At 35.0% G+C, this 23,531-nt stretch overlaps 1 protein-coding gene across 1 annotated transcript in view; it reads left to right on the top strand.

Annotated features, from left to right (window-relative positions):
• LOC150106702 (C-Jun-amino-terminal kinase-interacting protein 4-like) overlaps positions 1-23,531 on the top strand; it is a 713,212-nt gene that overhangs the window by 369,185 nt on the left and 320,496 nt on the right.

The following is a 23,531-nucleotide window of genomic DNA, read 5'->3' on the forward strand; positions in this document are numbered from 1 at the left end:
CACCTATTCCCAACACGGAAAAATAAGCATATATCTAACCCATCCCAAAAAAGGGAGGTAAAAGCCTACTGTCCAACTACCGACCATTCACTGTCATCTCAATTCTATCCAGAATAATGGAGAAAGTTATCAATTATCAACTTCTACCATCACCTAGAGACTTAGCAGTTAATCAGTGACTATCCATTATGGATTCTGCCAATCCAGATCTATGGTTGATCTCTTAGCCTATATCACCTGCCACTAGACATGTACCATGGGAATGCTCAGAGAAATATGTGCTGTTGCTTTTGTTATATTCAGGGCTTTCAACTGGTTTGGCATCAAAACCTGTCTTGAAAAAATTATTGTCCATCCTGCTGCCTTCTGTAACTGGATAGCCAGCTTTTCTCCTGGTCATTCACTGTGTGTCATGGTGGACAGCACACTTGCTTTCAGCTTTGCCACCAGTGTAGGAGTGCCTGTGGGCTGTTTTATCACCTATCCTCTTTCTCCTGTGTATATAAACCCTCTCAATCACTACCAATCCTATCCACAGTTTTGTCGACAATAGTACACTCTATTCATCCTACTCTTTTGACAAAGCATATAGTACTCAGGCATCCCAAGCTTTGCGATCATCTGCAACCAGTGCCTTAAACACTTATCTCCATACATATTGGAACAAAGATAACGTTATCACCTTCAATGTAACCGAAAGACAGTTCTGCCTTTTGCTCTTGTAAAGCGCATGACTCATTTTCTCTTATTCTCAGTGATACACAAATCACCAGATATGATCAAATCTTTTTGATCTAGTAGTCTCTTTGGCATAAATACACTACATCAATAGTTTCCTCAACCTCTAAAAAATTATATTCTTATCTACTCATGATACTGTTTTACACCCACCCAACTACCAACCCTGTAGAAATCCCAAATCTGTCCATCCTTAGAATACTGTTGACACATTTGGGGTGGTGAACCCTTAAAGCCCTCCTAAGAATTCTTGATGCTATCCAGAGGAAAGCAATTTGGTTCATACATGATCCTTCCCTAACAGACTCCCTTCACACTCTTTCTCGCAGAAAAAAGGTCTCAGTTCTAATCTCTTCTGCAGTTACTTCCATGGTCACTTCTCCAGTGAACAAACATCATTCTTCTGCTTGCTGTTGGGCCTGTTAAAACAAAAGGCAGCAGTTGCCCATCATCCCTTTTCATCTTTCTCATTTATTCCATCTATCTCTGTTCTGTGTTTCCCAACAAATTCAACCTCCACTCTTTAAAAAAAAATGTCAATAGATTTCTTCTTTCTCAGTTACCTGTACCTCATAAATGGCACTGTCTTGCTATAGTTTCCTTTGCCTCCTGTGTGTGTGGGATAAATATAAAAAATATATTTAAACAATTAGATAGTTGAAAAGCTTATTGTTATGCAACTAATAGTATTCACATTGTTACATAAAGATTTATTTCCCAATAATTGCTTTAACTTAAAAAAAAAAAAAAAGTTGCATTTCTAAGTAAGATAATGCTACTTTAAGCACTACAAGTCTTGTTTCTGATATTTGCAATAGTCCTGTAAATATGTGTTTTTCGAAATGAATACAATATAGGGATTAAACATCCAAGGAGGGGAATTAATTTTATCTCCACATCGTTATGGAGATAAAAGTGTGCTGAGCAACACTTCATGGATTAAAATTCTTTTGCCTCATTCAATCAAATTTGTTTGTCTCAGTTTTCTCTACACTAACCATTTTGAACTTCTTGATTTCTTTCTTTAAATTTCAATTTCTTCAGGTCCAGTTTTCCTAATAGTGAAGACATGTTCCTTGTACTTGTCTTTTTCAGCTACACTGATCCAGCAGTTGGCTTTGCCTGAGATTATTTGCTATCACCAATCATATCAGAAATTTGTAGATTCCATACATGTAAATTGGCAGTTTCAAATTGTTCCATAGACACAAATTGTAATTATTCATTTTAATTATTTAGCAGCATCAACTCATTACATAACAAGAACAAAATCAATGTAATTTATTAAGCTTGAACATTTTTCTAGAGATTTTGAGATTCAGTTCCAATTTTTGGAACAAATAAAACACTTCTATATACAGACTCTCTCTTCTTGCACATTATATATTGGTAGAAGAATCTTTATCCTCAGACTCTCTGGTACAACACATGTTGTGTTCTTTTATCTGCTCTCACCTTGCTGTATATCAGTGACTCTCTCCAGTTGATTGCAAATCTGATCCACACTTTTGATGTAGATATATATTGCATTCTTATTTTTGACATAAACTATTCACTGCACAAATGAGCAAAATTTCAAGAGAATCAACTGTAAAATTAATTACTGATCTCCGTGCCATCTTTCAGTGTAGTGTTTCTGATAACCTTTCTGACTTCAATCTGAACAAATCTGATATTTCTCATTAAAAAAATAAAATAAAATAAACTATACAAATTAAGTGGATATTTAATCCAACATTATTTCACAGCTGAATATAGAAACTACTAGAGTTTCATGCCAAATATAGAAACTGTAAAAGTTTTGGCAGATCCGAGCATAAGCAACCTTTCAGGACAGGGGCAACTTGTGGTAAAGGTAGAATAAGTTCTGATCACTTTCCTTAGTATTTTCCATAATGTAAAGCACATCTCCTTGCAGACATGTATGATGCTATGCATTATGGAAGGGGACCACTACCCAGACCAGTTTCAACCTTTGTTGAGGTCTCGTCAGTGGGGGCTAGACCCAGATGTAAATACCCAGGTTGAAGTGATGCAGAAGTTATACTTTCCCATACGAGTTGCCAAAAGGTGTCGCATCTGAAAAGGTACCAAGAATTACTGAAATAAAGAGCCAAAAGCTTCACTTCAGCAATGCAAAATTATACAAATTAAGTGGATATTGAATCCAACATTATTTCACAGCCAAATATAGAAACCACAAGAGTTTCGTGCCGAATATATAGAAACTATAAATGTTTCAGTGGATCCAAGCATAAGCAACCTTTCAGGACAGGGGCAACTCTTGGTAAAGGTGGAATAAGTTCTGATCACTTTCATTAGTATTTTCCATAATGTAAAGTACATCTCCTTGCGGTCATGTATGATGCTATGCATTATATAAAATAAACTACTTTCTCACACATTTACTTTAACAGCACTCAGATGTGTATAACAAGTTTTCTCTGAGATTATACATTATATCCTCAATTCAATATTAATTTATATCAAGTAGTTTATCCTGAAAAAGCAAAGCCACATAGCTTGCTTTTTCAGGATAAAGATTAAATAATACGCTTAAAAGATGTTAAGTATACAAAATATTAATGCCATTTAAGAAGTTAACAATATCAGTATATTTTAATAACACATGCAGTCAGACTTTATATTTTCAAGATCAAATGTATTATATGATATTTAAGGCATTTTAATTTGCTGCCAAATAATATTTTTTCTGACTTGTTTTGTGGAAGTTAATGTGATCTTTCTTTCTGTACATCTCTAATATGTTTACCCATTTGGATTTCTCCTGAGCAGCCAGATAAGCTACTCAGGAGAAATACCTTTATCTTGTAAACCTAATTTCACTAATGGCAGACAAGGTAGCTTTGGTGGTGATCATCATAGAATATAGGTGACTTTGGTTATCATAGAATGATGGATATCCTGTTTAGAGGAGTGATGCCAGGCTTTTATATATATATTGTATTGTTTAATGTTATTTTATATTGTGCTTATGAAGTCTAAATTGCGGTGTTATATGGTAAGCTGTGTATAACAACCCAAAAAAGCTTGAATGGTGTGGTTAATGTTTAGCATCTTAAGTGCCTTTTTGCAGATTGAGGAAACACCACAGACCTGCAAAACTAATATATATATAAACAAATTCATATTGTGGTGTTGATGTGCCATGTAATCTTATGATAGGGAAAATAACCACAGAAGCTTGGAGATGAAAATCATATTTCTCTTCTTCAGATAACTTTAACCTCAAATATTACTTGCCCTGAATAAGCATCATCTTATGCTCTATTAATACTTAATTCTTTGAGGCTGAGAAGGTGATACTTCTCAGCCTCCTTATGCTTCAGACAGTAATTATCTTTAAACTTGTGTATCTACTGCCTTTATCCAATACAAATAACAAATTTATCCATGTATTGAATACTGTTTCAGTATCTTTCTCAACCTCTAACTAACAGAACAAACATATCTTCTTCATTCATTCCGCTCTACTACTCTTTTCTACTTCTCCTTCATTAAGCGCCCCCATAATGCAATTGGAAGAATGAAGTACGTTGCACCCTTTGATTGGAAAATGACTAAGTTCAATTCTTATCATGATGGAAGGATCTTATTATGGGTTTTTTCAATTGAAGGTGAGTTAGCTGGTCTCATATGGAGGTAGCAGGATTTTTTTCTCCCCGAAACTCAGGTTTTCATCCCACATACATACAAATCAGCCTTCAGAACACACGCAATTTACTGACAAAAAAATACTAGTGGCGATGGGCCATAGATGACATTGGTGTAGATGATTATGATGGGAGCGGCAGTTCGGTGTAGTTGTTAGATTAAATGTTGGACAGTAAGAATAGTAGAAGAGCAGGTGCCCTCCCTCGATGAGTCTTTGGACTCCTTGAAGGTGTCATGTAATAATAATCATAATTATTATTATGTATTTTCTGATGAAATCTATATTAATGTGTTTCTTCTTCTTCTTCTTTCTTCTCTACTTTCTATTTATATGAACCAGTGTAACAGATTAAGCAGCCTCTTGTTTGAGATCACTGTAGGGGGAAAATTAACTAATTATAAAAGTAAATTATTAAAAATTAATTATTTAATAAAACTATTACTCGAAAAGTTTAAGGCAGTCATTTTTATTTAGCATAGGCTGATAAGTTAGAGCCGCACAGCTTTCTTTATACAGTTTCTAATGGACTTTGAATCAAAGATATAATGTGTGCAAGCGTTGGTTTGTCCAGCTCCCAGAGTCTTCTGAATTCCCAATGCTCTAACTGTGCAATTGCATCTGTCCATAATATGAAACATCAGAAGAGATAGAAAGTCAGTATTCTCCTGGATGATCAAAGGGTAAAGTTAATAACTTGCTAACATCATTCTAGAAGAACTCAGAAACTTTATCCATCATCTGCACTACACTTTTGGAGTGGCAGACTGTGCCATGAACACAGATCTCTGGATCCATTGGGGAAAACCTCCCTCTTATACAGAAACAGATTTAATCTCCCTACTGGCCATGACATATATATATATATGTCCAGCACAACTTGGATATGATTCATGCTACCTGTTGAAAGAACATGGATAAGAAGTGCAAGTTGGCCGTCCTGCATTCCTACAACAAGGAATGCAGTTGCTCGCTGTTTTTTTGGTAACTGCAATCTTTGTTATATTAGACTAAATACCTACAAGTTATGTTTATTTTTTCTACTTCTTTTGACATATAATTATAGTTTTTATTGCCAGTGCAAAATAAGAGTTCCTTGCATACTTTCTTCACTTAAATATTCTGTCACCTTGGAAGACCAATGTCACTATCAATTTTTTTGCTAATTATCTTAGTCACCAATACATTTTATTCTCTCAGAACTTGATTTAAAATAATTATTTTTGTCAGACAATTATTTTATAAATTACTGAAAATCCAAATCTTAAAAAAAAAAAAATACAGCTCCCATCTGTTCCAATTTAATTTTTCTTTATTTTTTATTCATAATCTTAGTTTGAAGATTAGTTAACAGATTGTGTGCAGGATCTCACTTTTACGATTTTGCTTTATATAGAACTATATATAAATCTTGAATTGTATCACGTAATGTCTCCATAACGTAATCTGTAGTTCTTTGCACTTCAACTTTCTTAGTTTCTCCTAATCACTCATTACTTCCACAAATAGCCTCCAGTTCTCCCCCCCCCTCTTGCCTTTTACTCTTTTTATAATCCTTTTTGGATTAATCCAGTAAAATCTCCTCAGTAACTTAAATCTTATCATCTCCTTTCCTTCTATCCACCAAACTTTGCAATCCACATTCTTTCAACCTCTCTCCATAGCCAGCATTCCGGAATCACAATATTGTTTTAGTCACTCGTCTCTGGACCTTCTTCAATGTTTCCTCATCACATCGTAAACCAGGTGACTAAATCTGAGCAATTTACACAGGGCACACCATGTGCAGTCTTTGCAGCACTTGCAATATGCCCTCTGGGACATGGTCAACTGGGCGATGGGCCAAGTGGGCACCAGGCATCTGGGCAACAAAATAATAGATCAAATAAGCAATGCTATTCTATTGATCTATTACTCGGCAAATTTAAATAATATTTTTTTGAGGAACGAGTTAAAAGAACGGTATAAACATAAAATTTGATAAATCTTGCTTATAATTAAGTTATTTTTATTGTGTAGAATTACAAAATTGCATAGAAGTTAAATTATATAGAAATTTCCCATGCAAAATATGAGTCAGCTAGTTAATAAATATTTTTGTTTATATCATAATGACAATATTAATTTTTGGTCATGAAAGTTATGCAATGTAGAGCCAAAGCATGAATGAATTATTTGTGGATGGCTCATTTTTACTTTCTCCCCCTCTTTTTGTTCAAATTTTTGTTATTTTGGCTAGAAAGGATGGATGTTCTGTTTTATATTGTTTACTACTTAATAACACTCTTGAAACATACACAAAATTATTTTATATGATATATGAAATGTGGCCATTACTTGATCCTGAAATATAAATGTTGATTACGAAATTGACAATCATCTAGCTTTACGTATAGTATTTCTGCAAGCTAACATAAATGGTTGCTGTTTTCATCTTTTACAAAATCTTTGTAAGCATTTAGCTCCATGCAAACTTTTAACCAGATACAATTCTGATGTGCAATTTGCTTTAAATTCAAAAATGATCACAGAACAAGATATTATTTATGCTATTTCTGAACTTGAGAATCATTTATCCAATGAATTTGAATCGATTTTAGAATCGTTTACGAATACATACATAGGTCCTCTAAGGAATAATAGAACCAGGGCTCCACTGATTTTTCTCTCAAACATTTGGTCTGTGTATCAAAGAACAATAAATGGAAGCGATAGGAAAAATAATTTTGATGAAGCCTATTATTGAAAATTTCAATTGAGCTTTGGCAGCAGCACAAGTCACCCAACTTTATGGATTTTTATAAATGGACTACAAAAAAATTCAAAAACACATATGATGTTGATTATGAAAGAGCAGTAGCAGGTTGTCAACATACGATGAAGCTGACCAAAGAATTTTGAAAAAAAGTTATAAATTACAATATGGAAAATATAATAGAATATTTACGTGGTGTTGCATATAACTATAATATGAATTGATAAATTTAAAATTAAAATTTTGTTTTGAATTTCATATACATTTTTGTTTAAATATATATGTAACATGTGTAAATATGTTTATTAATTACAAAATAATATTAATAAATGAATTAAAAAACTATATTTTTTCTTTATTTTAATATTGTGCAATTATACCTTTTCATTTTTAAATCATTTTTGGGCCACTCTTTTTAACCATCTCTTTCTTAAATGATCCTACAAATTTTGATATATGATATAATTCTTCAAAGAAAAGTTTTTCGAATGATCAGTTCTTCGAAAAAGTAAACTTTTTTTTTAATTTATCGAAAATTAGAACATTGGAGACAAATTCATGCTGGTAAGCTAAGGTTAGATTAGGTCGTTAGGTCTGGATTATTTTTAGTTTTTTTTTTTTTTTTTCAATTATGTGGAAATAACTCATAATTTATAGTTTATAATTTATAACTCATACCTCATAAGTCTTAACCGTATTTATATTTATATATATATTTATATATATTTTACTAATATTTACAAAAAAAAAATCCGTCAAATCGTATCCCTGCTAAGCGTGCAAAAGTTTGTAAGTTTCTGTCGCCTACTTGGCTATCGCCCAGTTGACCATCTCCAATTGTGAATCGCCCAGTTGTCACGTACCCTGCCCTCTATACTTTAGTCTGACAACCAATTAGTAAACTGATTGTCATATTTTTTTTTATGTTGCTCCAACTCACGCAAGGTTATTTACAATCCTATAATACATTTTGTACTGTGGGTGGGTTAGAAATTTTTTTCTCATTTTTATTAATTTTATATTTTTTTGTATTTATTTATTTATTTATTTTTTTACATAGTGCAGAAACCTGCTCTAGAGACCAAACATGGAACTTTTTCAATCCACTGCAGGCCTCTAATAAGCAGGACAGTGGTCTTACACTGAGTGATGAAATTCATCTCCTACCTAAAGACAATCACAAACATACATGCCCATGGTGGGATTGGAACCCGCAGCCTGTTCGTTGGAGAGCAGTTACGCTAACCACTCAGCCAACCAAGCTTTTGTATTCCAGTTCTTTGATTTGCTTGTTGTTTGTACACACTGATGATATAGTGCTATTTTCAGTATGATATATTTGTACTTTCATTAAAGTTTATTATTGTGGTGATCATGTAATTTCATTGTTTTATCTTAATAATGAAATCAGAGTTATAGCTATTAGAGAGAGAGAGATGGATTTTTTGTTTTGTAGTACCTCCAGTGAAGAAGCTTAAGTGGAGCATTATACACTCGTGTTCATAGAAACTGCATCATCTACTGTAACCATGTTTTTTTTGGTAATTAAATTTGAATGCCTATTTGAAAAGGGATAATAACACAATAATTGTCACAAATAATGAAGAAGGTAAAATAGCATTTTTATTTTTGATTAATATTTGGCTCTTTTTGGTACAAGATTTGACATAATTAGGAAATGACAACAAACTTGACGAATTTGAAAATATTTCAAAATAGAATGGACAGCGATATTTTCACTGGAAAAACCTGACTGAAAAGATAGAAGATGGTGTACATGAAAGAAATGGAAATGAAACGAAAGCTAGAGAAACTGAGGGAGCGAAAGTTAATGATAGGGGAGCGAAAGAAAGTATAACTGAGAAAACGGAAGAAATATGCAGTAGAACGAGATGTTGTGGAAGTGATAGAGTGAAATTGTCAGAATGCAAGATTTAATGACACAGTTATTGAAAAGGAAAAATGAAATGAGGAATATGCGGAGTGATGTTAGACGTCTAATGGAAACTAATGAAAGTGTGCAAGAGAGCAGATTGAAAGAAAAAATGGTAAAAGAGGTGACGAGTGATTCCAGGAAAGCAGTATATGGAGACTCCATAATTAGAGGACTAGTTACTCAGAGAGTCCATAAAGTCTGCTATCCAAGTGGGAGAATGAGTAGGATAGTTAAGTTGTTGGATGTGAGGAAGAAACTAGCAAGAGAGTTAGTCGTGATTGTGGGGGACAAATAATCTAAGTGGGCATAAGAAGAATGTGAAGACAAATATCAGTAATAATCAGTTACATGAAGGGCATAAAGAACAATCCAAGAGAGTGACTCAGTCAGTAAGGAAAACAAAAGTACTGTATGAGCAGAAATTGGCAAATCAGGCAAAGAAAAACCCTAGAGAGTTTTTTTAGATATGTAGCAAGTAGAAGGAAGAATGATCATGGTTAAGATATTAATGGATGAAAATGGTAGAATGGTAACTGCTGCAGAAGACACTGTTGAGGTATTCAGTGATCAGTTTATAATAGTGTTTCATCCTCATCAGGGTGGAAATATGAGGAACTTAAGTGTAGATAACATAAGAGAGGATGGCTTAACTGTGAGTGAGCAGGAGGTATTTGAAGAAATAAATAACCTTGATGTCAATAAGGCAATAGGATTTGATAACATATCACCATGCATCTTAAGGGAATGTTCCAGGAAATTGGCAGTAGCATTGGCATGCCTGTTTAATAAAAAGTGTTGAAATAGCATAGATTCCAAGAGAGTGGAAGGAGGGTAAAATTGTTCACTGCATAAAAGTGGTGATAAAGCTGTGGCTTCATATTAGCCAGTCTATATATCTGGAGTTGTGGTGATAGTACTAGAGAGATTGGTGAGAAGTAGGATACAGAAATGGATTGATAATAGCAGTATTCGCTGTGGTTATCAGCATGAGTTTGTTAATGGAAGATCATGTCTCACTAACTCTTGTACTATAACAAGATGACAAATACCTTGGGCAGGGGAGATTCATATACAGTAGTGTACTTGGATTTTGGCAAAAGCTTTTGATAGAATGCTGCATGCAAGCTGGTAAATAAATTGAAACAGATTGGATTGGAAAACAGACTTCTGAGTTGGATGAGTGACTGGCTGTCAGATAGGTATCAGAAAGTTGTATATGGGCATGCAGTATCCCAAAAGAGGAAGGTCACTAATGGTGTACTGCAGGGGTCAATTTTGGGTCCGTTGTTCAATTTGTATGTTAATGATATATAGATGGGTTTCACTAGTGATATCCAAATGATGTAAAACTGGGGAGGAGAGCAATGCGGAGTCAAGTGGCCTTACAAGAGGACTTGAATAGATTGCATGAATGGGCAGGTAAGTGGAACGATCAGTTCATGTTGCAAAATGTAAGGTTTTTGAGATTTGGCAAGCAGTGATTTGATGCAGAGTATACACTTTATGAGGAAACTTTAAAGGAAGTGGAGGAAATGAGAGATCTAGGAGTGATGATTTAGAATTTTTAAATTTATTGCATGTTTCGAAGAACATCCCCTATAGAAAGAGTGAAATGCATTGCCTGAGTGTGTTGTGATGAATGTAGACACATTGAATCAGTTTAAGGCACGTTTGGATGACCATTGTTTGCAGTATGATGAGTCTCTGACTCCATGAAGGTCAGATGTTAATAATAATAATAAAACAAATACCAGTATCAAAATTTAGTTCAGCTACACAGTTTTATTAATATTCAAAGCTGAAAATTCACCTTTTGCTGTTTAGTACTTTGTGGGTCCTCCTTTTGCCTTTGTTACAGCTTGGCATTGGCTGTTCATTCACAGAATAAATTTCCAGATGGATGCAACTGTCAATTTATTGTTTCATACCCTTATAATGGCTTCTTGGAGCTCCCAAAGTGTTTTCACCCTCCTATGTACTTCATTCAGTACCAGAAATTCTCACTGGTGTTGAGATCTGGACTGTTTTCTGTCTACAGTGGTCACTGAATCGAGTGTTCATTGAGCCACTTCTTCTTAAGTATTCTGCAATGGAGCAGATTCTTCTCTTAGTAGCATAAACTTTCCTTCTGGGTCTTTTTCCATCTATTTTTCCTTCGATGGCATCTCTGATGATTCCTTCCATTTCCTCTCAGAATATGTCCGAGCCAGTTTCCCTTTCTTCTTTTTATCCTTTTTAACAGACTTCTTTCTTCTTCTACTCTTTTTAGGACCTCTTCATTAGTTATTTTATTTGTCCATTTGATTTTTTCCATCCTTCTCCAAATCCACATCTCAAAGCTTTCCAAAATCTTAATTTCTTCTTTCTTCAATATCCAAGTTTTAGCTGCATAGAGGGCAATACTCCACACATAACATTTTATTAGTATTTTCTTTATGTTTCTGTCCATTTAATTCTGAATAAATTCCATTTTCTATTAAAGGCATCTCTTCCCATTGCTATTCTTGCTTTTACATCACTTTTACATCTTCCATCATTGCTAATCAAACTTCCTAGATATTTAAATGTCTTTACTTGATTCAATTTTTCCCCATTCTGATATCCATATTTGCCTCTTTCCTTGCTATTTTCATTACCTTCATGCACTCACTACTTCAACCATGTGAGTTCATGGATGAAAAATAAAGGGATTAAAAAATTGCTTCAACATGCTTCATGTAGTAGTTAGCCACAATAGGAAAGATTGGAGAACTCATTGCTGTTCCTTTAGTTTGTTTATATTTTTCCTTTTCTGACAGCAGAAATAACTGTTGTTATTATTATTATTATTATTATTATTATTAGACCTCAAGGGATTCATGGACTTATTAAGGGAGGCCATACCAGCTGCATATATTCTCATAAATTCATTCACACTAGATGCACTCACTACTTCAACAGATACTGATTCAACTTCCATGTATACCTCCATATGTTAATTTTCATTCCATAATCGATACAGGATTCCAGTAATCTATTCAACAGATGTTGTAGTCCTGTTTCAGTATATGATAACAATGCCTTGTCATTTGCATATCGTATTGCAAATATCTTTCTACCTCCAATCTTTATTCCTCCTTCTGCATTCTCCGGTACTTCTTTTAACATTGCTTCAGAATACATGTTAAATAAAATTGGTGACTTATCTTACTCCTCGTCCAATGATACCTGGTTTAGTTGTACCTTATATGCCTCTCACCATGGCAGTTTGTCCCATGTATAGTGAAATAATTAGCCTTCTTTCCATCTCATTAGGATTTTATCTTCTTCAGTTATGATTTTCCCATTCTTATTTTCTATACCTTTAGCTCAAATTCCATTTCTCTTGTGATTCATGCTTCTTGCTTTTTCGTACAAAAGATCATACCTTCCCATTCTCTCATAATTTTCCATTTCTTCACATTGTTTTTTAAGCCAATCTTCTCTACTTCTTTCTGCTTTCCATCTCAATTTGTCATTCAAGGTTCTATGTTGTATTTTCCCTTCTGGGGTGTCTTTATTTTTCAATTTTCTTCTTTCTTCCATTAGAGAAATCATCTCATTAGTTATCCAAGATTTTTTTTTTTTATTCTTTTAGCTCTTACATATCCAATTTCTTCTTCTGCAATATTCTTTATTTTCTCTTTAACTTTTAAGTACTAAACTCAAATAAATAAATAAATTATTTATTTATTTATTTGTACTAAAATGTATTACTCAAATAAATTTGTGTAATACATTTTAGGGTTATAATAGCATCACTTACAGTTTTTGCTGTATGATAAGGGTCAGAGTCATCCTAAAAGATGCAGTTTGTCATTACAGTAAAGTGGTCTCTGATAGTAGGCAGTAATTCTTCTAAATCTGGTATACTTGTACATTCACTGAATCTGTTGTGAAATGCAAGAGAAAACCAACACAATGATATGACATGCAGCCTCAGATCATCTGACTAGCTGTGAATTAGATTGTTGACACCAGACTGTCATTGTTGAATTTTTCCCCCTGATCATCTCTGAACTCTCTGTTTGCCATTGTTTGCCATATATATATATATATATATATATATATATATATATATATATATATATATACACACACACACACACACACACACACACACACAAAAAAAAAAGTTATTTTCTAGTGCTCAGGACTCCATTTGGCATGCTCTTTGTACAAATCTCATTTTTTTTTTGTTAATGAGGGCTTCTTTTTAGGCCACATGGCTATCAGTCCCTGTCGAATGAGTCTTCCTGACAGTTGAAGAGCTTGCCACAACTCCCATTTGTTCTTAACAGTCCTGTTTCAGTTCTCCAAATGATGCACAGTGATTTTTGAGGCAGAGCTATTTTAGAACTCAATCTTGGCTGGTGTAGAAAGTGGCTTTCTTCCTGTCCTCTTCTTCCTTTCAGCAGATCCGGTTTCCTTCACTTTCGACAACAGCCACACAGTAGATTGACTACAGAACACCCTTTTAGCTATTTCACAAGAGGAATATCCTTCTCTATTCAAAGCTTGAATGACACTTTTTCTGCAAGATGTTAACTGCACATTACCATACATAGCGATCTCAGCAGTAAAATGTGAAAACTAGCTCTTGCTATCACTGAATTTAGAGCATAAAAAATTCTGATGCAACAGCAGCAACTATTGCATTATACAGAACCTTCGTAATTGATAGATGATGCAATACAACAAAATATCTAATGATCAACCAATGAAAATGATCATTTAACTACTAACTATATTTATGTAAGGTGATGTGGTTTCTATGAACAGGAGTGTATATCATCAAAAAAGTTTTAAGAATGCTTGAATTTTGAGAGGAAGGGATGATAGAAGACTAGAAGCAGCATATCTTTCTTGGTTAGTTTTCTTGGACTGAAAAGTAAACACTAACATCTGCCTGCTTTAGGAAGAAGCAAATGTAAGGAAGAAAGAAAAAGGCTGTTATCATTTTCTTCCAGAGTGAACTTGATTTTTTGAGGAGCTAAATTAATTCTTTGGAAGAAATATGTAAATCTTCCAAAAAAGTTTCCAGGCTACAAAAGTGTCATCCAAATTTTAATGAATGCCAATGGAAGGGAAGTAACAGAATCAGGTGAAAGAGTAGAATTACTAAGTGAACACTTTTCAAGAGTAAATCATCCTGCTGGAGATATTGCAGTAACAAGAGAGGCAAAGGCTTATATGGAAACTGAGGTAAATGAACTGGAGGTGCATAGATTATTATAGAACCTTGATGTGAATACAGCTATAGGATTAGATGGTATACCAGTTTAAGTTTTATGAGAAGGTGCTAGGGAATTGGCAGTGCATTTGACCACATTATTTAAGTCTCAGCTCTGGGTTAGTCCTAAATGGATGGAAAGAGTGGAAAATAGTTCCGTTGCATAAAGAGGGCTTCAAAAGTGATGTAGCAAATTACTAACTGATCAGCATATCAGAAGTCATGGTCAAGGTACTGGAGAAGGTAGTCAAAAGCAAAATACAGGAATGGATAGATAGATAGAAAGGGGATACTATATGGGGGGGGGGGGGCAACACGGTTTTGTGAAGGGTATGTCATGCCTCAGTAACTTACTCATGTTTTTTAATACAGTGACAGCTGATTTTGATAAAGATAATGGTTTAGTGATACTGCTGGACTTTGCAAAGGCATTTGACAGGATACCACATATGGAGTAGGAATAGAGTCCACTGCAGGGCTCTGTTCTTGGACTGCTACTGTTTAATTTGTACATTAATGATATAGGAAAGGGTCTGAGAAGAACTATTCAGTTGTTTGTCGGTGATGCAAAATTGGGTAGAGCAATAGTTAATAATGATGTTAAAATTTTGCAGGATAATTTGGATAGACTGGTGGTCTGGGCAAAGTAGATGTCAGTTTAATGTAGCAAAGTGTAAAGTTTTTCATTTTGGGTTGAAAAGATTACCAACTATGTATATCATTGATGGAACTGTACCCAAAAAAAATTGATGAAGCCAGTAATTTGGGAGTGTTAGTTGATAGGGAGGTAAAGTTTAGAGGGCATATTGCAAAAGTGACTAAATCAGCTCATTGGATTACTTGGTTACTGAAGAATACCCTAATGAGCAGAGACAAGTAGGTTATTGTACCTCTTTATAGAGTATTTGGTAAGACCCCATCTTGACTACTGTGTGCAGATCTGCTCACGTCAGATTTCTTATGGATAGGTGGAGAGGATCCAAAAGTGATTGACCAAGATGGTAGCAAGTCTATGGATCAGACCTTATGAGGACAGGTTGAAGATTTGTGGGTTACAAATCTTCAACCTGTAGAGGAAATTTTTCCGAACAGATCTATGTGGTGATGGTGGGAGAACTAAGGGCAATTCTAGAAACTGAGTTACAGTGTAGTTTGCAAGGGTGTCTGTACTATATTTTTGCTTAGAGAATGGTAAATAAGTGGAATGGGTTGCCAGATTCTGTTTTGCTTGATATGACTGTGAATAAGTTCAAAGCTAAGCATGATAGATACTGCACGAATGTTGGATAGTGTTCTCATGATGTTTAATGTCTCCCTCGATGAGTAAGGACTCCTTGGAGTGACCTATAATTAAAAAATAATAGAACCATGTGAGTTCATGGATGAGGAATAAAGGGATTAAAAAATTGCTTCAACATGCTTCATGTAGTAGTTAGCCACTATAGGAAAGATTGGAGAACTCATTGCTGTTCCTTTAGTTTGTTTATATTTTTCCTTTTCTGACAGCAGAAATAACTGTTGTTATTATTATTATTATTATTATTAGACCTCAAGGGATTCATGGACTTATTAAGGGAGGCCATACCAGCTGCATATATTCTCATAAATTCATTCACACTAGATGCACTCACTACTTCAACAGATACTGATTCAACTTCCATGTATACCTCCATATAATGAAAACTTTTATCAGCAAATATCCTATAACACCCTCTCAAAATTTTATGAACTTCCATTCAGTCTCCCCCATCTTTCTTCTATCTTTCAGTATCTGCTGTCCACATATTCTCAATCTATCCTCATGATCTACATTCTATAATCATTACATCATTACGTTGTAACTCTTTTTTGGCATTTCCACAGCTTTTTTATCCATTTGGGATCCAAATGCCCAAATCTGCACACAGTAGTTCAGATGTTTTCATATCAAGGCCCTGTAAACAGATAAAATGACTTCCATATCTTTATATCAATGTTTGTTTCAACATCATAGTTATCCTCTGAGTTATATTTACATTTGTTGTGACTTTGAACTCCAACTTTCTATCCAACATAACGCCAAGATCTATAGCCTCATCAGTTATTTCTAACTATTATCCCACTAATATAATATCCTGAGGAATATCACATCATGCCAAAGTACATATACTTACTAATATTGAATTGATAGCCATTATCATTTGTCCACATTTCCAGCCTATTCAAATTACCTTGTAAATGCCGCATATCAGTAGCATCATTAATTGTCCTGCCCATCTTTGCCTCCTAAGCAAACAATTGAAGATTTCCTATCAGCCCCTTCCCGATATTGTTAATATATAGATTAAACAACAGCGGTCCAAGGACTGATCCATTTAGTGAATTCATTCTTTGCAAAGTATATTTGTCTGTCAACCCATTTCTGTATGCTAGTTCTTAACAACTTCTCTGAAATCTTTACAGTCACTCCAGAGATACTGATAGGTTAATAGCTACATATTAGTCTTTATATCACCCTTGTGCAATGGGATTGTCATACATTCTTTCCATTCTTATGGGATCTTTCCTGAGCTAAGACTCAAACTATACAAACGTAGCAAGGGTCTAGCCAGTTTAGCTGAACATCTCTTTGGCATACATGCTGATATCCTACCTGTCCCTATTTCCAAATCAATATCCAGATTATGTGAGAGCTCCAGAACTTCCTTCTCATGCACTGTATCTTTACATCCAATGTATTGGTGGTGCTGGTGGCACTGTGCATGAACTATGTAACATACATCAAGTTGATTGATCTTGGCAAAGTTTACTGTCCACATTCAGCAAACAAAAAGTAATGAATGCAGACATTAGGTCAAACAAAAGTAATTCTCCATTTAGTAAAGTTATTTTTCTATATTTGTTCTTTTTTTTCTTGCAGCACAACAATAAAATTCTTTGGGCTTGCATTTAGGCTATGCAGCCAATTTCTAATCCAATTTAACTTTCTATACAATATGCATATCTTTTCTGGCCTACACTCTAAATATTTCATAACTCCTGTCACTCTTATTTTCACAATATTACTATTACTATCATTATTATTACTATCACTATCTAGGCCTCCATGGAGTCAAAAGACTCATCGTGGGAGGTTGTTTTTAGGAAACACAAAGTTTATCATACCACTCATTGAACCTATTGACCGTCCCCACTCCAACCACTCAGTTTATTCAAATCCTCTTGCAGGGCTGCCACATCCGCAAACAACTGAGTGTCCCCTTGCAATCCATTGACAATATCATTGATATAAAGGTTGAACAATACAGGTCCCAGTACTGAGCCCTGTGGAACCCCCCACTTGTAACCTTCTGCTTCCTTGATATTGCCCCACCATACACAACTCTCTGATAGCTATCAGTCAGCCGATCCTGAATCCATTTGACTGACCCGACATTTAAATCCATGTGTGGCAACTTAAATATCAGCTTATCATGTGACACCCTGTCAAACGCCTTTGCAAAATCCAAAAAAATGGTAGTATATGCCTTTCCCTCATCAACTGCTCTTGTCACTTTATTATAAAAGGCAATCATATTACTAAAGCAAGAGCACCCCTTAACAAATCCATGTTGATTCTCACAGATAACATTACCCTCTTCTGCCCAACACTGTATATAGTCCCTCACTAATTTCTCCAAGACCTTAATAACTACTGATGACACACAAATAGGCCTATAATTAGACACTTCCAGTCTGCTACCACCCTTATGCAGTGGCACTATCTTACCTTCCTTCCATTCCCTGGATATCTTTCCCGCAGCCAGACTTTTATTGAAAAGCCAGGTCAACGGAGCTGCTAGTTCTTTAGCACATTCTCTCAAGACTCGTGATGAAATACCATTCAGTCCAACAGCTTTACTGGTATCCAGAGTACTCAGTATTTGACACACTCTCCTCTTGCACCTCTAAACCCTGAACCTGCCCTATCCCTCTAGTATTAAACCCTCCTCCAGGATGAAATACTGAGTACTCTGGATACCAGTAAAGCTCATTGAACAACTCCACTATGTCCTCTGCATCAGTAACTCTATTCCCATTTTTATCCTGCAATGTCATTCTTCCACAATTGTTTCTCTGCCTACTGGCCACATAGCTAAAAAATTCCCTAGGATTTTCTTTAGATCTTAGTGCCAATCTCTTCTCATATTCCAGTTTTGCCTTCCTCACCATTCTGGTCACTCTCCTGGCCTGTTCTTATATTCTTCTTGTATCTGTCCTCCATCCCCTCTCCTTATATCTCTTCCATAATCTCTTTTTCAACTGCAGTTCCAGTTTGATATCGTTTGTCATCCACTTTACACCAAATTGTGTCCACTTCTTCACCCGTGGAATACAGCTTACTATTGCTGCTAACAAATATTCTTTCAAAATTTCCCAAGCACTAATGATATTCCTGGCCTTCCAATTCTGCCCTCCATGGAACTGCCCCGAGTTGATACCTAAGACTATTATAATCACCCGCCTTATAATTTCACATACGTTCCCTTTTCTTTGATTTACCTGCATGTCTGTTCATCTTCCAAGTCAAAACCACATGGTCACTCTCTCCAACTAGGGGGGGGGGGGGGGCATGTCATCTCAGTTATTATCAGCTCTTCTGATGCTATGACAAATCCAAAATTCTTGAACCTCTTGTTCCCTCTATTACATGTTGCCCAAGACATTTGTCCCTCAAAAATTATCCCCTTTTTACTACTTGCATTTTCCTCTTCCCAGCTTATACTGTTGTAGTATAAGCTGGGAAGAGGAAAATGAGAAAATGGGAAGAGCTTAAAATATCCCATAACAATCATTCTTCTTGCACTTGCCAAGCTCAGCTGCCTAAACATCTTCTGGTCCCCACCTTCTGTGCTCCCTGGTTTATAGCAACACCTCACTAAATATTCTGTCTTGGTCACTTCTACTTCACACCATATGCTTTCAAAACCATTTGTGTCACTGCCTTCCAAAGCCTCCACTCTTAGAGGACATAAGTCATCACTTATCATAAGCAGTACTCCACCACCACGTTTTCCTTTGCTATCCTGCCGAAAAATGCTGTACCCTGCCACTTCAATTCCGGTTATTATATCATCCTCGGTCAACCACGTCTCAGAGATCCCAATAATCTTTGGCCAGGTTGATGCAATCAGCGCCACCAATTCATCTCCTTTATTTTGGATACTCCTGCCATTAGTATAGAGCATAAAAATGTCACTGCTTCTATACCTATCATTGTCCCCCTCTCGACCCCCCCTGGGCTCAATGTTACGTGATGTCATCCTCCTTTCCCCCAAGCACCCATTCCCACAAGAGGCTACCCCTGCTACCATCCACCCTGGGAATTCTAGTTTCCCTGCATTGACACACTGACTCCACATTTTTACTTCCACATCATCTTCTTCCTATGAATATCTTGCTTAGTAAGATTGCACATCGATTTCACTCCTATCCTGTTTGTTCTTCAAACTCCAGGGAGACATTAAGATGCTGGATTCTTTAAGTATCATTTCAAAGCTTCCCATGGTCTGCTAACATCGTTCCCATTCAGTAGCTGATACTATGAAACCAAAAATAATATTTTTCTGAGTTTGTCATAATTTCCAGATATATAGTTCATCATGCTTGTCATTATTGGAACATCCATATGGTTGGCTACTTCCTAGGTCAGTATAGCACCAGCTGGTGGCAAAACAGCTACATCCTTAATTGAGACACCTTCTAACAACTTTTAAGTTTAATACAACCATATTTATTAAGGTCAGGCCAAAAAAATAATATTTTTCTGAGTTTGTCATAATTTCAAGATATATAGTTCATCATGTATCCTGTCATTATTGGAACATCCATATGGTTGGCCACTTCCCAGGTCAGTATCGCATGATGACTGTCACCAGCTGGTGGCAAAACAGCCACATCCTTAATTGAGACACCTTCTAACAACTTTTAAGTTTAATACAACCATATTTATTAAGATTAGGCTGATTTTTAAATCTACTACTAATTCTAAAAAGAGTATCATTTGTATTTACTGTAATGGAGCATGATAGTTTTCTTCCATCTGATTCTTTGTAGGGTATCCAAGGCATGGTCTTCTAGACCTGACTGTCTTCAGAGTTTTGGCATCAGATGTATTTTTTGTATTCATCTAGGCTCATTTAAACTTTATTTAATTAATTTAAACTTACCAAGATTTGGGAAACTTTAATTCTTAGGCCACTCACCCAACATCTCAGACTTTAGTCTTTATAGAGTTTAATTTCATATCTTCCACTTATTGTTTCTCATGTGTTTTTTGTGTGTTATTACAATTTTAACATTGTATTCTTGAAGATGTCTCTGAAATATTGAAATGATTAAACCTGGTAAGCAGTGATAAAGGTTTTGAAAGATTTTCCTGTTGGTTATACTATAAACTAAAAATGCCAAGAAATTATATTCTTGATTTAATCCTTTATCCAAGTGTAAGCAAAAAAGTTTGCTTATGAAGTAAGTTCACGACAGGGCAAATTGTATATAGAGGCTAATGATTTCACATCACTTGCCTTAGTATCCCATAATGCAAAGCACATCTCCTTGCAGACATGTATAATGCTATGCATTATAGGAAGGTTCACTACCCAAACCAGTTTTGACTTTATTGAGGTCTCATCATTGGGAGCCAGACCCAGAAGTGATACCAAGGTTGAAGTAATCTAGAAGTCATATTGAATCTGAAGAATATAAAATAGGTGATTATAGGAATAGGGAAGTGCAGGTATGAGGTCACAGCTGAGAGGACTGAGTAATTATAGATCTAGAAATGACTTACTGTGTTTGTTTACAAACTTCTAGGAGTATCACAGGTAAACAGAGAACAGATGAAATTGCTCTATAATTATCAAGTTTGTTTGCCTGGGAATTGTTGGAATAAATGACATGGTTAATAGGATAGAGAGAGAAAGAAGTGGTGGATACTGTTAATCATTGCAGAGGAGCTATAGATGAGATGAATATTAGTGAATATAGCAGACTTGAGAATACAGAGGGTGGTGATATGTATATATGAATTGGCCCAGCAAATAAGAAATAAGTGAACATTGAGTGATTTTAATTATGACAATATAGATTTGAATGAAGAGATAGCTTCTGAACTCAAAGATAATGAATTGTTCATTTTTTGAGGGACATTATAGAATTATAGACATTATAGAATACAAGAGGGCATATGGGAGTTGAGAGTATTGGATTTTAACATTTCTTCTCAAGATGTTGTAAATGGAGAAAGGTCAAATCTCCTTTCACTTGGTGAGAGTGCTAGGTGATCATCTGGATGGTAGCCAATTTAACTTCTGAATCTATTCTGAATATCTGACGGCTGAATATCTATTATGAATATCAGATAAAATGGATGGATGGATAAATGAATGAAGAGAGTAAGGCAGTCTTCCAGACTGCCTTACTCTCAATCCATTAAACAAGATCTCCAAAGGGGAGATCTTGTTTAATGGATTGAGAGTAAGGCAGTCACTTTTTTTTTTTAAGTGAAAGTGACAAGATTGGTCACTTTTTTTTTTTAACTACATAAGTTGGTTAAAGAGTAATCTGCTTATCTAAAAAAAAAAAAAAAAGTAAGAAATTCACTGGACAAGGGAGATGCATTATATAATGCATCCATGATGAGTCTCTGACTCCATGAAGGTCAGATGTTAATGTCAATAATGACATATTTAGATATTATAAAGATCTTTGATAGGTTATCACAAGGCAAGTTGTTAGATAATAAGTTAGTATGTTTTCAGGACTTGAAAAATTCACTAATGTATTCATCCATGATGAGTGAGAAATTTTAATTGACAATTAAAGGAATATCAAGTAGGAGTTTCAGTTGTTTTGTCAATTTTTACATAATACCTATTCTATAGCATGTTTTATGTCATAAATAGATTTTCATATTTCATTACATATTTCAGATTTTATTCTTACTTACCTCACTGACTGAGCATGACCATTATAAAGGCCTGTTTTGTTGATTATCACTGATTTTGTCATAATTAAATTCAGTCAGTAATAGCTGAAGAAGTTAAAAATCAGAGAGACAAAATGCTAATAGATTTTTGCATTAAGAATGAACTATATATCATAAATACATTTTTTGAACAACATAAGAGAAGACTTTATAGATGAAGAGCCCATGTAGACAGATTTAGAAATGAAATAGACTATATAATGAATAGAAATGGATGGAAAAAACTGTGATACAAAACTCAACACTTGTCCTGGAGCAGACCGTGGATCAGATTTCCAAAATGCTGATGTTAGGATCCATTTAAAAACCAAAACTAAAACAAACCTGTAAACAGGGATTCTGTAAGATCATATCTGTTTACAGGTTTGTTTTAGTTTTGGTTTTTTGGTCTGATCCTACATGAGACAAATTATGGAACCAGTCCAAACTGATCCTGATTGAAACAGCAAACAAGTATATAAAAAAACAAAGCAAGTGGAAAGAAAATTAAACTAATAAGACTCCTTCAAAAGAAATGCTTGATCAACTTCAGGAAAGAAAGTAAATTTAAAGGGATGACCAATGAAAACAATAAAAATGAAAGTTATCAGTAAAGCAATGCCAGTCTGGTTGGCCAAGTGGTTACCATATCTACTCTCCAGCCAAGAGGCTGCAGGTTCAAATCCTGCCATGGGAATGGATGTATGTGATTGTCCTACTAACTCTGTGTGGAAAGGGCATCTCTGATCCTACCACTTCTTTTAGCAGAAGGCTCACTTCTAAAACCTGGTGAGGTATGGGAGTGACCATACGCTGTCTTTGGATGTCAAATGTGAAATTTTTATTTTATTAGTAAAGCAATATGGACATCTTTTAGAAAGAATAAAGAAGCATGCATGAATACAATATCTGAAGAGCCCCATGCAGACAGTAATGAAATGAAATTTCTCTTTTCAAAAATCAAAGTGCTTACTAATAATTTCAAGTCAAGAAAGCCTACAAAATAGAAGATCAAGTTGGACATCTCCTAACTGAAAAAAAAGCAAAATTTTGGAAAGATGAAAAGAATACTGCGAGGATCTCTACAAAAATGCAGATATATTAATAATGGAGGTTTGACACAAACATGGGAAAATGAACCCCCCATCCTGAGAGGGAATGTAGAGCAAGATATCAAAATATGAAAACTGG

This window comes from Typopeltis vanoorti, chromosome 5 (assembly GCF_054136105.1).
Source record: "Typopeltis vanoorti isolate ZY-2024b chromosome 5, IOZ_Tvanoo_1.0, whole genome shotgun sequence".
NCBI classification, from domain to species: Eukaryota; Metazoa; Arthropoda; class Arachnida; order Uropygi; family Thelyphonidae; genus Typopeltis; species Typopeltis vanoorti.